This window comes from Mchenga conophoros, linkage group LG15 (genome assembly GCF_057382185.1).
Source record: "Mchenga conophoros isolate Kocher_MC1m ecotype Shallow Benthic linkage group LG15, M_conophoros_male_GT1.1, whole genome shotgun sequence".
NCBI lineage: Eukaryota > Metazoa > Chordata > Actinopteri > Cichliformes > Cichlidae > Mchenga > Mchenga conophoros.
In genome coordinates this window covers 21,686,912-21,695,532 of record NC_140540.1, presented here as the reverse complement: position 1 = coordinate 21,695,532, position 8,621 = coordinate 21,686,912, and the positions used below count along the sequence as shown (strand labels likewise).

The 8,621-nt window shown below is 40.8% G+C and overlaps 1 pseudogene; it reads left to right on the top strand.

The window, feature by feature from the left end:
- The first annotated feature begins 3,381 nt into the window (after positions 1–3,381).
- Positions 3,382–8,353, top strand: LOC146558280 (uncharacterized; annotated as a pseudogene).
- Positions 8,354–8,621: the final 268 nt, after the last annotated feature.

Below are 8,621 nucleotides of genomic sequence, written 5' to 3'. Positions count from 1 at the left end.
TGCTGGATGTCCAGACTTTGTGCGTCAGCAGGAGGGTCAGGGTACAGGGTTCGAACCTCCTCATGAGATGTCGTATCTGCTGGATAAAAGCAAGCTACATCACATCAAGGATTGTCCTAGAGCTGCCCTACAGTAACAATCAACTGACTAATATATGAAATACTTGCAGTAGCACAATAATAAACACAAAGCAAAAAAGTGTTTAGTGAAGATAAAAAACCCCATCAAAGTTTTAGTTTGGATAAAGGGAGACAGAGCACCAATCTAAACAAGTCTAAATCATCTGGCACCTCCACACTTGTAAGAACAGCATGACCAAAGTGATTGTAGGAGGAAACAACCTTGACTTCCTTTACATAGCTTAGTACTGAGAATAAAAGAAAAGCATGATTAGAATTATTTGTGCTTCTTCTTCTTTCGGCTGCTCCCTTTAGAGGTCGCTACAGTGGATCATCCGCCTCCATCTCTCTATTTCTAGCATCCTCCTCAGTCACACCAACCCCCTGCATGTCCACCTTCACTACATCCACAAATCCTTTCTGTGGTTGTCTGAAAACATCATCCACGGAGACTCTTGCCTGATCTCATCTGTCAGCCTCTCCATCACCAGTGCAAACAAGAAGGGGCTCAGAGCCTCTCTCTGATGTAATCTCAACCCATCACATACTTCTCTGCCCCTCAGGACTTTCTTATGCAGCACCACAGTTACTCTCTTCGCACCTTATCATAGCCTTCACTCCTACCCTCTCTATGCCTCCCGTCTCCATCCTCTTCAGAGTTGCCTCACTTCCTTCTCTAATTCAATTTTCGTCCAAAGTACTCCTTCTCCCTTCTCAACACACTTTCTTCACATTAGCACATTTCCATCTCTATACTTGGTTACTCTCTTCCAGCACAATTTATGTGCCTTGCCATTCATTAAAAATCATTTTCTCCTTAGTGTCCAGCCTCACATACAACTCACTACAAGCCTTTTCCTGTGCCAGTGACACCTCTCTCTTTGCTGTGCACCTAGCCTTTTAGTACTCCTTCCTTCAGCTCCCTGACTATCCCACTCTTTCTTTGCCAGTCTCTTCCTTGAATACATTCCTGAATCTGTTATTATTTGTGCAATGAAAATTAAATCAAGAAAGATTTTGCTTTTACAGTCTCACTGCAGGTTGATACATTATAAGCACGCCTGTGGTTCACATAAGCATTAAAAGCTTGTATTACTCCCTGATGTTTTGCCTGTTAGCATGTGCAGCAGCTGGAGAAGGACTCCTAGCTGAAGACAGGACAGCTTCTCGATGTGCAGATTGGTCGTCTTCTACGCAGAAGCAAAGGAGAAAAACCCCAAATTAAACAGAACAACTACTTCTAATAACAAACAGACGTCTCTCTAAAACCGTGGCAGCAGTTCACCATGTCAAATGCTTTCTTGTCGTGCACAGTGACTATAACAATCAGCCCCACTGGCTGCACTGTCCTGCAGTGACATAAGTTAATTCAGCATTGCTATAAAACAATGAGGCTATTACGTTTGACCTGTACTTGCAGAATACATTCCAAAGCTTTTGTTCCCTAAAGCATTCGTCCTTCTTTGTGAGCAGTTTGTGACAAAAGAAAAGCCCAGAAACAGGCACCAGTTCAAAGGCATTTCTCAGATGATTTGCTGTAAACTTGAATACAAGCACAGATGAATAAATGTCTTGTAAAACATTGTACTGAATACATTCTTCACTACGAATATCAAATTAAGATCACACGTTAACAGCCCAGAGTTAGTATCGTGTCTTTGCCTCACCACATCTGGGGGTTAACTGGGTTAAATTCAACATAGCAGCGTCTCTAAATGACTGATTCTAAGCCTGGCACAAAAGATAGAAATCCCTGTTGTTCTGGCATCTTATGCCTGCACACATTACCCTGCTGTTCAGTGGTGCCTGACTGCAATACCTGTTTACCAGATTGTAGTGGGTCTCGTGTGAATCTGTGCAACCCATCTGAACCTCCAGTTGTCACCGCTCTTTCCTCAGACACCAACGTAAGGCTGACAGCAAACTGAACACTTCCTGTTGATCATCTGAAGCACGACAGGGGACTGAAGGCAGGGCAGGGATCAGGAAAATAAAGGTTTATAATTTGCACAAATCTTACCCTGCTGGCTGGGAATTTCATTGGGTGGTGGGTGGTTTGGTGCTGACACTGAGCAATTCTGTGAATGCATTTTTATTTATTTATAGAGTTGTCATACAGGGCAAAATGTGAAAAAATTTGCAGTCTTTGCAATGAGTTACTCAGAGTTCTAGACGAGCGCTGGCTAAAAACAGAGGAGGGCCTAGATGGTGCAAGATTTGCCAGCTTTTTCTGCAAGGTTGGGATGGGCGGAGAGGGCTGCCTCTGCAGGACAACAACCACCTTTTCCTCCTTCTGCTGACGTGTTTCAGCTTCATGGATCCTGCCTTGGTTTTTCAGCTTATGCTGCAGAGTAGATAAAACTATCTCTCAAAGTCCACTCCATTGTGATACATATATATTTAACATTACTGTTTCTCATTTTCTAAAGCTTAAAACAACACTAATTTGCTTTAAGACCAAGAGTGCAGCAGGTCAACTATCACAGTAAATATAAGGACTTTTTGTTAATAGGTTGTTGCATTTGCTTTGTAATGCTGACTTCACACAAACTGGACGGCAACAGGTTTTTCAACTCGAGCAATCTAAACATCACCACAGTTAAATCAAACCAGTCGTCGTCTGAATTTTGTTATGTTTAAAAACTATAGTGTCACCGTCTGCCTGAGAAATATTCTGCTACAAGTGGGCTTTGGTATTGTTTTTCTCTCCCTCTATCGCCTGGGCGGAGGCCATTGTGGGCTCCCGCCTTTGGCCTACATACCTGGGAGATGGTGAACACCTGCGTCTCATTAACCAGCCTCTACTTACGGGAAGAAGTTAGACTGCTCTTTGCTGGATTGTTGCTTGACTCATGTTAGTGAAGTCCTGGCTAGGACACTAGTAATCTAGTTCTCTTGGATTTTGAATCTTGTGCTAACACGTCGTTTCCCTGTGTACAGACACCCTGGACCTGCCCTTGTTCCTTACAGAAATTCTGGTACGAGAGAGGAGTGAGAGACTGGTGAGACGCCAAGAGAGACAGAAGGAGAGTGAGTGTGTTCCCCCTGCTTTTCCCTGCAGATTCCCTGGAGACCTGATCCCTGCACCCTTGTCTATAGCACTTTGACACTGTCGCACATTTAACTTGGTCTAACACAGGGCCATATAGGTTTTTCCCCTCTTAATAATAAACAACTTAATTTAGGAATTGCATTTTGTGTTTATTTGTGTCATCTTTGTTTAATATTTAAATGTATTCATCAATTTCAGAGAAAGCTCACATACTCAATACCAACAAGAAGAAAGAACTACAAATGACTAAAGTTGCAGTGAGGAAGTGAGATCTGACTAATGACAGGAAGTAAAAAGAGTCATCAGTTCAGAGACTGTGACGGTTGAGATCGACAACAAGAAAGACGTGAGGCAGAGAAGCACGATGGATGAATTCAGATGGATTCAAATGTTTTTATCTCTGATGCTGATGATTCTGATTCCAGGTAAGGATACAGGAAACATTTTATTAGCAACAAAACTAAATATTATCAGTATTACTATGGTCAATAAACTTTACAGTAAATAAGAAAGCTGAGCATGTACTGTTGTTTTAGGGAAATATGGGACATGTTTACAGACCCGAGTCTAAAATCTTCGCTCTGATTGTAAAACTGCTGCATTCTAATTTATCTTTCATATTTCTCATCAATCTTCTCAACAGTATCTGAAACTGAAATATCCATTTTTATGAAAGTTGGAGATGACGTCACTCTGCCTTGTCTAAATGTGATAGATGAGCAGAATAACTGTGACAGTACTGAATGGACCTTTGTTTCAAGACACAAAACGACAGTAGAGCTGATCACACTTGGACAGACAAAGTCAAATCAGACAGACTGAGTGTTACAGCGAACTGTTCTCTGGTTATTAAGAAGCTCACATTTGAGGAAGTTGGTCTTTATTCATGCCTACAGTACAAATTAGGAGAAATACAAACTCTAAACGCTCTGGTTCATCTGTCTCAGGTTAATCTTTTTATTATTAGTCATTGGGAAGCACCTACAAAGAAATCCGTCACAATGAGAACCTGTTCAAACCATTTGATTTTGTGACCAAAGGTGCTGGTGTAATGACTTGTAATTGTGACAGCCCTGACACTTTGATATAAGTACTTGCTTTTGATGAATATATTATCTGTTTTGATTAAGGGACTTGCTTTTGAAGCATTGACTACTTATTTTGAGCAACTGACTTTTCTTTTTGATGAGGTGACTCACTTTTGCAAGTTATCCACCATGTTTTGCAGTTTGCACCAATTGTTTTGAGAAGAGCCTTAGTAGTGGTGCAGAGATCAATTCTGTTGTGAGAAATGCACCAAAGCAACTGAGAAAAACTGTAAACTGCTCTGTGGTGACATATGGACAGTGTCATCACACCGTGAATTGGCTGATTAAACGTCAAGATATGAACAAAGATGACAAAGAAATACTGACCTCACAGACTGACTGCTCCACTACTGTGACCCTTTGGAAGTCTCACTATATCTATCCATCAAGATATGAGAAAATGAAGTGTGACGTGACTGATGCTAACACAGGAAGTGTGCAGCTGTTTACCTTTAGCTGTCAGACCTCAGATGAGGAAACAGGTGAGCTCACGATCAGCTGTTTAAAACAACTAAAAATAGCTAAAATATTAATTAGATGTATTTCAGGTGTTTGGGCAAAATAGCTTTTGTTGTGTTTATAATTTTGGGGCGATCGTGGCTCAAGAGTTGGCAGTTTGTCTTGTAATCGGAAGGTTGCCGGTTTGAGCCCCGGCTCCGACAGTCTCGGTCGTTGTGTCCTTGGGCAAGACACTTCACCTGTTGCCTACTGGTGGTGGTCAGAGGGCCCGGTGGCGCCAGTGTCCGGCAGCCTCGCCTCTGTCAGCTTGTGGGGATAGGTTAATTGATTAATCCAAAGTGCCCATAGGTGTGAATGCGGGAGTGAATGTGAGCGCGAATGATGTCTTTGTGTGTTAGCCCTGCGACAGACTGGTGACCTGTCCAGGGTGTACCCCGCCTCTCGCCCTATGACAGCTGGGAGAGGCTCCAGCACCCCCCGCGACCCTAAGAAGGATAAGTGGAAGCGAACGGATGGATGGATGGATGGAAGGGGAGACCTTGGCAGTACAATAATGGTAACATTTAACAATTTCAACCTAACACTCAAAAACACAAAAGAAAAGAAAACTAAGAACTAATGGAAAGAATATAACTGAAACCACAGGTAATAATAAACACAATGCCAATTTATTTGTCTCACAATCTGATACATTTGGTTTTGGGTTTTTTGCTTGTTTTTCACAGGTACATTATGATAAAGATGATGTTTCAATAAAGTATGAAAGCACTGGAGGCTCTGGTGTTTCTGTCAGATACCACTGATCCACAACATCAGCTCAGCAGAAAAAAACTGCTGTTGTATTATGTTGCACTATATTTTTTCATAGATTGTTTATTGCTTTATCAGTGTGCATATATGTGTTTGTATATCTGCAGTTTAGGCCTGATGATTTTATGATATTAAAAAGTGTTTTTCCATTATGTAAAATCCCAAGCAGCCAATAAAGGCTCCAGCACATGAGTTTTATTGTCACGGTACTGGGTCTCTGACCCAGTGTTTTTGTTGGTTTTAGTTATGTTCTTTGTTTATTGTAGTTCATGTATAGGTTTCCTGTTACTTTGCCTTCCCTGTGTCCCGTGTCTAGTTACCCTTGTCTCCATGTTCCTTCTGCCTCCCCAGTGAGTTGTGTCTTTTGTCACTCCTGTCTCTCTGCTCCGTGTTCAGTTTGTTCAGTGTCAAGTCAGCGTCTTTGTGTTATATTTCCTGTTACTGTGACGTTCCCTTGTCTCATGTCAGTGTTTGTGGTTTTGCTTTGGTCTTTTCATGTTTGATTACTCCCACCTGCACCTTGCTCTTGTGTCTCATTCCCTCGTTATCCCTCAGTGTATTTAAGCCCTGTGTTTTCCTTGTTCTGTGTTGTGTTGTACGGTGTGTGTTTACCTGTGTGCACCTCTGTGTGCTTAGTTTATTTTTCCAGTGTAGTTTTGTATTGTTTCTCCCAGCCAGCAAATAAAGCTGTGTTTTTTTGAGTTTGCCCTTTGCCTCTGTGAGTCTGCATTTGGGTCTTCTCTTACCAGCACACAGCTAGTTCATGACATTTATTGTTATATTTTGTTTATTTTAAATAAAAATTGGTATATATGTATACATAGTTATTATATATATATATATGTATATATATATATATATATATATATATATATATATATGCAAATTCATTGCCTCAAGCAAATAAGCAATGTTTGCTTAAGATAACTACATTAGGACAACTTATCCATTCATGAATTACATTTTTGTCATATTTTATATTTGTATTTTGAAAACAGTAGCGATGTCAGCTACCATTTCACACACTTCACATGGGATTTTGTTGGTTGAAGGACCCTAATAGACTCTAGAATTGTCACCATAAGCGCTGCCTGTCTGTTTCGTACGAGCATAACAGTTCAGGCTCGGCTGTGTTGCATGTGTGTCAAGAAAGAAGCAAGCATGAAGAAAAAGGAAGCGTACCTAATAAAAGAAGGAGGAAAGGAACAAGGTTTATCTGGCAAAAAATAATACATTGGGAAATAAAAATTAGCAGAAAAAACTTGTAAGATTTCATTTTATTTTTCTGATTCTAAATGTTTGGTATTGACATCCAAACCATTATAAAGGCCAAAATATAATCTCAGTAAACAGATGAGTAGATTAAATAATAAGTGTAAGTAAAAGCAATAATAATCTGCCATTACAGTTTTTTCTGATTTCTTAAGCACATTTTTTGTAACTATTGGCTAATTTTGCAAAACTCTTCACACAAATAAGAAAACCTGTCACCCAATAATCAAAACATTGTAGTTCTCTTGCAAAAGCAAACACAGCTAGATTAACTCTTCACACCTTCATAAAAATGGTGTTTCCGTATCAAACAGTACACACAAGCCATCATCTACTAAGCACACAATGCACCAACTGCACACTGATGGTATGAATACAAAACACATCTGGCTTTTGCTTTCTCTGTGCACAAGGTAAGCTATGTCAGTTTGAGCTCATACTTCTGTCATAGATCCATAAGCATAGAGGGAGCCAAACTTCAAGTACTGGTGTTTATTCAAACACATCAAAACAAACACAAGTGTTTATTTCCAAGTATAGGATTATTTGCAATCGCCATAATGACTATATGGGTTACTTGGTCTGCAGTGAACATGCTTCCTCTGCCCCCAGCATCTGGTCATCTAGCAATTCTGTAAAGTAGCAATTTCAGTATTTTTACATCAATGGTATTGGTGTGTTTCTCATTGGCATATGGCAGTGCTACAAATCTTTGTGCGAAGTGACTGTACTAACCGACTCTCATTTCAAGATGTCCTTATGGTGCTTGCTACAGTGTAGCGGCTCGAGTTAGGCTGGACCCGTTGGCCAGCTACCCTCAGGGTCATTCCACGGTTGATTACATGGTCCACTATTGTAGCTCTGATGTCATCAGCAATTCTATTTCTTACTCTTCTTACCCTTCCTCTCCCCCCCTCCTCATCTTCCTCTCCCCCCTCCTCATCTTCCTCTCCCCCCCTCCTCATCTTCCTCTTCCCCCTCCTCATCTTCCTCTCCCCCCTCCTCGTCTTCCTCTTGCTCCTCCTTGTCCTTGTCGTCCTCTTCATCCTACTTCTTCACCTCCACGTCCTCTTCCTCGGCCTCCTCTACTTCTCACTCTTTCTGCTCCCTCCATTGTACTCCGCACACACAGCTTACCTGTATTATAGTGCTTAGGCTGATTGCAAAGTGAACTAATTATCTAAAAAAGTTTTCACATGTGAAAGTGTGCCAGACAGTTGGCAAATTAGTGTTAATGATAGCCATACATGTGTATACTTTTGCTAGGAGTGTGTTGGAAATTTGGTAATTGAGTGTTGTGCAGTGAATTGTGCCTACAGTTTTGCAAAGTGTGTGTTACAAAATTGCAAACTGAGTGCAAAGCAGTTTCTGTGCTTTTAGTTTTGCACACTCAGTGAGTGGTTTTGCTATAAGTCTGAATAGTTTTAGAAATTGTGCTACAGGAATCACAGTTAGGGTTTAAGCATTCAGAAAAAACTGTAAATGTTTTTATTTTCCATAGTTTGTTCCAATAACGGTATAAATTTGTCTTTCTTTTTTTCCACAGTGATTAATTTGCCTTGTTGCCATTTTTATTGACTTCAGCAACATTGTGCAGGGGAATTAGAGCATCCATTTGCTGTTGCTATATGTGAAGCTAGCCTTAAAGGCAACTGATGACGGGCTTTCTGTCTCCCATTCAGTTATCCACTCATCTCTCTTAAAGTAGAACAATCTTGACTCAGGATAAAGAAAGAAAAACTCCAGACGTGTGAACGGCACCTCCTCACGACACATCCCCACGTTAACAGTACATCAATCTGACCCCGCTCCTTAAAAGAT